The sequence below is a fragment of the Grammomys surdaster genome, unplaced genomic scaffold, assembly GCF_004785775.1.
Source record: "Grammomys surdaster isolate TR1022 unplaced genomic scaffold, NIH_TR_1.0 125941, whole genome shotgun sequence".
Lineage (NCBI taxonomy): Eukaryota > Metazoa > Chordata > Mammalia > Rodentia > Muridae > Grammomys > Grammomys surdaster.
Window position 1 is genome coordinate 4,769,526 of NW_021620763.1, and position 8,781 is coordinate 4,778,306.

The 8,781-nt window shown below is 44.0% G+C and overlaps 1 long non-coding RNA gene across 1 annotated transcript; it reads left to right on the forward strand.

Annotated features, from left to right (window-relative positions):
• Nucleotides 1-2,297: 2,297 nt before the first annotated feature.
• On the forward strand, nucleotides 2,298-8,499 carry LOC114608934. Its single transcript, XR_003709436.1, has 3 exons — nucleotides 2,298-2,541; nucleotides 2,924-3,030; nucleotides 8,252-8,499. It is a non-coding gene; the product is annotated as an uncharacterized LOC114608934 (long non-coding RNA).
• The last annotated feature ends 282 nt before the right edge of the window (nucleotides 8,500-8,781 follow it).

Sequence of the window (8,781 nt, forward strand, 5' to 3'; positions counted from 1 at the left end):
CCTCTGACTCCCACACTTAAGGAGCACGTATACCTGCACATACATCCATGGAAGGGTGTGCATGTAGTGCTTTGAGTCGTTTAATGAGATATTGTTTTCATATAATAGTAACAGTGTCTTACTTTAAGAAAGCACTTACAAATTTTCATTTGTTGTTTATGTCATTTTTCTTGGTTTTTCTTTTCTTTTTATTGGTTATCTTATTTATTTACATTTCAAATGTTATCCTCCTTCCCAGTTTCCCCTCCACAAACTCCCTATCCCATCCCCTCTCCCACCTGCTTCTATGAGGGTGCTCCCCAACCCACCCACCTACCCACTCCTGCCTTCCCATCCCAGCATCCCCCTATGCTGGGGCATCAAGTCTCTATAGGACCAAAGACATTCTCTCCCACTGATGCCAAATAAGGCCATTTTCTGCTACATATGCAGCTGGAGCCACAGGTTTCTTTGTGTAACTCTGGCTGATCTGGAACTTGCTCTATTAACCAGGCTGGCCTGGAATTCAGATTTCGACCTGGCCCTGCCTCTTCAGTGAAGGGATGAATGGGGTGTACCACTATTACTCTGCAGTTGTTGTATCTGTTTTTTTTTAATATTTTTATTTCATATGTATTGATGTTTTGCCTGCATGTATGTCTGTGTGTGAGTGTCAGATCTTGGTGTTACAGACAGTTGTGAGCTGCCATGTGGGTGCTGGGATTTGAACCCCGGTCCTCTCAAAGAGCAGTCTTTTTAACTACTAAACAATCTCTCCAGTCCCCAGTTCCCGTATGTTAAGAATTATTTTGTGTCATCTTTGTTGTTTCCATAATTTTCAAAAAAATATTTTAAAGTTTAATTAGTCTTTATTGTATGTGTATAGGTGTTTTGCCTACATGTATATCTGTGTACCACATACATTCCTGGTGCCCTTGGAGACCAGAAGAAGGGTCAGATCCCCTGAAACTGACATTTCAGACATTTGTGAGTTATCACAGGGATGCTGTAAATCAAGCCTAGGTTCTCTGGAGGAACAGCCAGTACTCTTTACTGAGATATTTCTCCAGCCCTTCCATGATCTTTATAAAAAAGAAAAAAAAGTTGTTTTAAAGACCTTTGAGTAGCTTGATGGTTGATGAAATGTCGCAGGGGTGCTTGGTTGGTACCGGAACTGGAACCAGTACTCCTTAATATGATTGCTACTGGGAAAAGGGTGGAGCCCTGGGATGTTTGAAAATGTGAGGCCAGTTTGTCCGTGACAGGCTGTGGGTCTCTGCTGACTGACTGTTACAACACTGCATTGTTGGAAACATTCTCTGTTCTACACAACAGTGCTGAGCGCAGATCCCAGCAGTTCCCCACTAAACAATGGCTATCTCTGCTCATATGACAGCCCGAAGGTGTGAGACCCAAAAAGGAGAAATGAAGATTCTCTAGGGATTTGCCAAAGGCAACGACAACAACAACAACAACACCCCCACAGAGTGAGAAAGTTGATAGATAGGAGAAGATCCCTAAAGGAACCTTCTGCTTTTGCTCCCTAGTGCATCTGGTGCCTGAGAATGACATTCTATATACAACAGACTGGGGAGGCTGTGCAGCCCCAACTCAGCAGGTCCAGCGCACTCACTACCTAACCAGTGTTGACTATTGAGAAGACAGTCTGCATTGGGTTCAAAAATAAAATAAGAGCGGCTTCCACAGTCTTGCGATTTTTTACTGCATGCGGTATGAGGCTGTGAGGTTAAGCAATGATTGTCCCGTTTAATGCTCTCATTGATTGGTGTAGTAGAGGTTTGCATTTCCACCCACTGTGATGAAATGTGACAGCCTCCAAAAGGCGAGAATGGCAGAGGTAGGATGTGATTAAAGTCCATCGGAGTTGACATCCTCTATCCTGCTCCAAAGAAGATACAGAACAAGTAAAATATCTATACAGAGGCCCTTTTCTGCCCTGTGGGACTCGCCCTCAGGACCTCATCTCCTTTCCACTTCCGGATCAGGAGGAAAGATCCAAGACAGGGCAGCCCTGGGGCGAAGTCACCCCCTGGATTCCTATACTTCCTTTATAGCTTTCATCCCTCACAAAGTAACTGCAAAGAGGACGTGAGGTGAATATTAAAAGCTGCAGGCTGGAAGACCTGCTTAGTTCAACTCAGGGCTCCCCCAGTGCCGGGACATCAAAGCGAAAGGAAGCGCGTGCAGAGAGGGAGGGAGCGTGGGTCCTTCCCGCCGCCCCTCGGAGCTGTGAACATTTGCAGACCCTGTGCCCAGCGCGCACCAGGTGTCCCCGGCCGCTGCCCCGCCCCGCCGAGCCCCGCCCATCCCGCATCTGCCTTTCATGTGGATCAAGGCCTGGAAGATGACAAGCCTCCTGACTGATAGATACACCGAGGCTTCGCTGGTGATTTATTGGCTTTCTGCACCTGACGAGAACCACTAGGCTTATCCGAAGACGGAAATATATGGGCTTTCCTAACTCTAAGTGGCAACCCCAGGGCGAGCATGTGATGTCAAGCTGGGCCGTGGAAAGCAGAGCTGTGCACCAGCCTGTGTTTTGTAAGTGGGTCCAGGTCATAAAAGTGTCAGCACGCGATATATTTCGTGTGGGGGATCCTCTCTGGGCTGTGGCCAGCACCCTTTCTCCTGTGGCTGGCAGCTGAGTTGGCTGAGGATGTCCCTGTTGTTTTATTTCAGGATGATGTAGGCCCAAGGTCCCCAGTCACTCTGCACTTCCAGAATAGACTGAGCAGTGATAGGGGCTTACCAAGGCTGCAGGCATCCATTCTTGTCCTTACTCCATTCTGGGGTCTCTCATGTCACATCTGGCCTTCCGTAAAGTACATGCTCAGAACCTGTGATCAGATAACTTGGATGAGAATTCTTGTTAGCTGGGGGAATCCTAGGCAAATTACATCATCCCTCTGCACCTGTCTCCTAGAAATGACACTAATATTGAACATGACGCAGGGAGGATTACTACAGGAAGCAAAATTCTACCCCGACTCAAAGAATGATGGAAGTCGTACTAAGAAGTCCCTAAGCAAGGTATGTTGGAGACAAAGCCATCTATCTATATTCTGCTTCTTTTCCTATACAGAGACAGGATGCTTACCTAGCTTCTATAGAACGTGGTTATGCCCATCCAAGCTCAAAAGAGTGGTTGGTTGATCTCTATCAAATTTTTGCTGCCAGTGCTGGTGTTTCTGGGCCCATCTGGTGCTGTTCATGGCCTTGATCTCCTGGCATTACTCCCACACATAACTTACTACAGCATTAAATTAATGAATTAATGAATGTTGTGGGGTTCCTGTAAATGATTTATCTTCTCTTTTGTGTAAAAGTAGTGATTCTAGACAATGAATTCATTATTTTCCTGGAGTAACTTAACTGTATATGTTTATGCCAATATGGTGGCCTACCTCTTCCTACCTCAGCAAGAAGTAAGAACCTTCTCTCACTGAAGGGAGGCTACAAGTCCTTGCCCAGCCACTCCAGGGATGTTCTTTGAGAATATGTGAAGGCTGCTGCTTCTCCAGATTTGAAACAGAACTGAAAAAAGCCTCAGGAATGTTCTCAACCAAGGTCTAGGGGCTGGGGGCAGGGATTATTCCACAGAAATAAAACTACTTGGAAAGGAAAGCTTGGGCTCACAATTTGAGCTCAATACAAAAACTAAAAGAGTAAGTGTGTGTGGTGTTCACAGGGCATCATGAGCCTGATGCTGTACACTTCTCCAGACCGCCTACTAGGACACTGTAGTTGTCTTTGTGGGCAAATGCTAATCGTGGAAATATTATCCTTGTAACTATAGAACAATATTAAGGGGGTTCCTTTAGCCACATCTAAGTGGTGGGTTCTCATTCTCGAGGACCAGTGTTGAGAAGCAGAGTCGTCAAGGGGCAAGATGAAACTTGCATTCTCCCAATCAGATATAAGTATTATCTCCATAAGATATCAACATTCTGGGACAATCAGGTGTGAGAATGGGAGACAAAACAGAGTTGGGGAGGCGTGATGGTTTGTATATGCTCAGCACAGGGAGTGGCACTATTAGAGGATATAGCCCTGTTGGAGTAGGTGTGTCACTGTGGGTGTGGGCTTTAAGACCCTCATCCTAGTTGCCTGGAAGTCAGTGTTCTCCCAGCAGTCTTCAGATGAAGATGTAGAACTCTCAGCTCTTTCGGTACCATGCCTGCCTAGATGCTGCCATACTCCTACCTTAATAATAATTGACTGAACCTCTGAACCTGTAAGCCAGTCTCAATTAAATGTTGTCCTTATAAGAGTTGCCTTGTTCATGGTGTCTGTTCACAGTAGTAACACAGTAGTTGCAGTACAGGCCCAGTACTAAGTTTGAGATACTCAAGACACATCTTTGATCATTCATTCTTGGAACTCCATCCCACTATGACAGTAAAAAATAGGCTAGTGTTACATTGTTTATGCAACTTGAAAATGTTTCACCAGTCCTTAATCTTTCCTTTCCCTCCTGCCATGGTCTTGGCAAAGATTTCATAGGTAGATGTTTTGTTGACTATTTCATTTAAGGACTCAGTAAAGAATAGTGGCTAAACAGACAAACAAACACCACCATCACCAACAAAAGCCCAAAACCTGTGCACACACAAAGCAACAATCAAAGCTACAATTCAAAGTGGCTATTCACAAGATCAGTTCTTGTGAACAACCACTACGTCACACAGGGCAGATCTGATCTCCCTTCTTCCACAACTGTAAGCAGGTACAGTCTCTCTCTTCTCTGTGCACATTTAACAAAACATGAGAAGGACCATGATGTCCATTCAGGGCCTTGTGGCTTGGGAAATAGAACATAAGCCAAGTTTTAGCCCCTCAGTGAGTTGGCTAGCTTGGGAATGGTGGTTTGTACAGGGTCCATCTGCATAGGCTATCGTGGCCCAGCCCAGAAGTTGCTCTTCTGTTATGTCCTTTTCTCTCCAAGATATCCTTTGGGAATTAATGTGAATACCTGGAGTCTAGGCCTCTGGGATGCCAGCCCTGATACTTACAATGTATGTGACTTGAGACTTGTTTATTCATCTTCCTAGGTTAGTTTTCCACTTTGTGAAACAGAAATCTGGCTCCATCATCTTTCACAGGGTTTCTGCTGAGGTGAAATGATTCCCACTAAGCATTGATCTGGACATTCTAGGCCCTGCTTATTTAATGACACTCTCGCAAGACTGAAGGGTAGGAGATATTCTAAGTCTCTGAGCTCCAGTGGTCTGTAAGAGATTCCTGGGTTCACCCAGGCCTTAGAGTGAGTAAAGGACATTGGATAACAGAGTCAGGCTGTGCCATCAAGAAGGCCTTTTCCTTTGCTCTGGACCCTAGTACTACAGAACAATCTATCATAGGTGCTCTTGCTGTGCCCATCATCACCTAGCTACAGGACATAGCAGTGGCCTCATGGCAGTCCCTAACAGTGCACATAAGTTTGCCACTTAGCAGAGTTTTGGTAAATGTTGCTAAGGAAGGTTGCTAGGATTGAGGGGATTGTTACTCATTCTTTGCTTCATCCCAGATGCTGCGGTGAGTTGGAAATTTTACTGAGAGGATTTAGATGCGATTTCTTCTTTGACTTATTAGTTGTGTTAAGGCAGTGTCTGCCTTTACTCTGCTGGACCATATCATGTTCAGTCCATGCAGAAGGTGAACCAGAACATGTGCCGAGGGGCACTTGGTCCTGAGACTCTTAGTTAGCTGGATTTCAACAAGAGTATGGAGGAGATCAAGGCCCTGGAAAGGAGTAAGGACTGGCTCGATATATGATTTGAGGATGGAGGTACCTGGGGAGCACAGCCTGGGAGCACCACGGGGAGGGCAGCCTGGGAGCACCACAGGGAGCCCAGAAGCAAGGAATATCCTGGAGATAGCTCTCTAGCCTAGCTTTCCAAAGCTATCAACTTTCTCTTTCCTCCAACATCAAGGTGCTAACATCTAGTGTTTACAACCTAGTCTCCCTCATGAGCCCCACTTAAGGATGGTATGACCGTACAGGGAACATAATATCTCTGAACTTCTTTCCTTCTCCATGTATCTACAAAAAATATGAAAGTATGACAGAATATCTATCGTTTATCTAGATAATAATAAAGCTGAATGCATAATGCTTCATTTTCTTGATGGCCTTTTAAAAATATTATTGATACTGACCTTTTTTATATATATATTATTGCGAAGTTCTAAACATTTATTTCATTTGTTCATGCTTCACAGTCCTATAACTGTGATGGAAAAATAGATACATGTTTTAAATTTATTTTTATTTTATGTGTATGCGTGTTTTGCCTGCATATGTATATCTGTACCATGTATATGTTTGGTATGTATCAGAAGAATGCATCAGATCCCCTGGAACTGTAGCTATAGATGGTTATGAGGTACCATGTGGGTGCTGGGAACTGAACCCAGGTTTTCTAGAATAGCAATAAGTGTTCTTAACCACTAAACATCTCTTTAGCCCTCAAAAAACATATATTTTAAAATTGTATAATAAATGAGTGTGAATGATCTCATTCTTCTGTTTTTCAAGAATCTAAAAATATAAACCTACCCTGAGTGTAACCTTGGTATTAAATCAATAAGTTCGGAAGGCCATTGTTCTGAACTCAGATCAGTTGCAAAGATCAAGTGCCTGCAGGCATGCCCTGGTTTCTGATGTTTCCCATGGAGCTTGAATTTCAAGACAATTTCAAGACATTGCTTCCTGATGTAGCCATAGGGCATTTAGATATTTTTCCACCAGAGACAGGAGTCATGAAGGTTAAAAATAAAACAAAGAGCTTCCCAATAAGACTGTCATTCTGTTGTTTGGGCGATCTGGGTGTAGGGGAATATGGTAGGCTGCCTGTTTGACCATTGGCTCTCTATTTGAAAATAGGTTTTCTTGTGTTACAGCAAATCCTTTCATACAAACGCAAAATGTAAATACTTTAGCATTTCCAGTCTCATATCCAAGCCACTCTTTAGTGTAGCCTAAAAATATCTATAAGCAATATTCTTTTCAGGTAGATTGGGCCGTTACAATACAACTATAAGGAAACAGGCATCAAGCCAAATTCGGCCCACAGGCTATAGATTGCTAGGCTCTGCTTCTTACTATTTACATTCCTGCTGCTAAGAGTTTTCTATAGGTCTGAGAGTAGTCATTTCTCCACATATACTCTAGTTTTGACCAATCACAAGTAAGAGGCATGAGGAGTGGAAGGGCAAAGAATGAGATCAAACTGAGACAAACTGAAAAGGCAAAGCCCTGGGATGGAGTGTGGGGGGGTTATACAAGACCTGGATACCATTTGTCTACCTCACTGCCTAAGAGAAGGTCCTTGTTTTCTGAATAAATAACCATTTAACTACGTGGTTGCTTTTTATGAATTTAAATTTACTGTTTGGTCATCAGAGAGCAGTGTGGGTGTACAGGTCAATCACCAGCTTCATACTTTACCAGCAATCAACCTTCTCTGCTAAAGTCAAGAGTGAAGTTAGCCGAGAGTCAAAGTAGCTGGGCTCAGGTCAAGTCAAACACTAACTACTTCAGCTGATCTGAACATCTGTGGAAACTGGTGTGACACAAACAGGTCTCAAATCTCCTGGTTTTCCTTTGACTTATTTTTCCTATGACAAGTCCTCAGATTCTTTTGGGCCACTGACATTGGGGATTCAGTGACAGGGAAGGTCAATCTGCATCTGAGCATCTTACTTCTTCTTCTTGCTTCCTCCTCAGTTGAGTATATAGCTGATGCCTACATCTGGCTCAGAAAAGAGCTTGAAAGGTCCATGAACAGAAGGAAGGGGCATCTCAGAGTCTTCTATGACTCTTCCATCGTCTTTGTCTAAAAAGGAAGTCTAGTTTGAGGGCTGATCAGGCAGACAGGTTTCCATGTCTGACACATATTTCTAACATTGCTTCTCCTCCATGACTTACCATCTGTGACTTGACATGTTCTATACATATGGGCATGTTGTACACATTAAGACATACTTCCTGTGCTGGATTTTCCCAGACTAGGGCCCTTTTTCACAAGGCAGAATTGAAGAATAAGTTCAAGCATTCAGGCTGACCTTAACATCCACAGGTCCCGAGGAGGTTTGGGCCATCTTGATTGACTTTAAGGGTTTATAGTGAAGATGCAGGGCATGCTAGTGGGAGAGTTTACTCTCTGTACGGTGGATAGCTGCTGTCTTTATTATCAACAATGGATAGTATCCCAGCCTGAGCTGCCTTTTTTCTTCCCCTTCCACATAGGGAGAGGCTGAAGCCTGCAGCTCACAGCTCACCTGGAATGCCTCTGGCTGCTGAAGGCCTGGATGGAGACGCTGAGACAACCTGATGAATCATCTCATAAACAGAGCCTGCAGGAAGGAAAAGAAAATTATGCCAGCAGAATGCACTTATGGGAAATAGATATGTGCGGTGCAGGGAGAAATGCTTTGATATTAAAATTTTTTGTAACTTAAAAAGGCATGAAAAATGATACCGACCACTAATCAACATTCCTCTGCGAATGCAGCTTCAGTTCCTAACCAAAAACACATCCCCCGCTATTGTCTTGTCTGAATCCAGATGCAAACATGATTAATTAAGTTTCAGGCAAGGAGTAGGAGGGGGCTGGTCAGGATGAATGGTTCTCCAAGGATCCTTTTTTTGTACACAGGCTGAGGAGCTTCTCTTCTCCACACAGCAGATAGGGCTTACTCTCTGTGCATCTAGAGCCACTGGGCTCAGTGAGGGGATGATACCCAGATCCCCAGGGTAACTGAACATTCAGGAGGAGT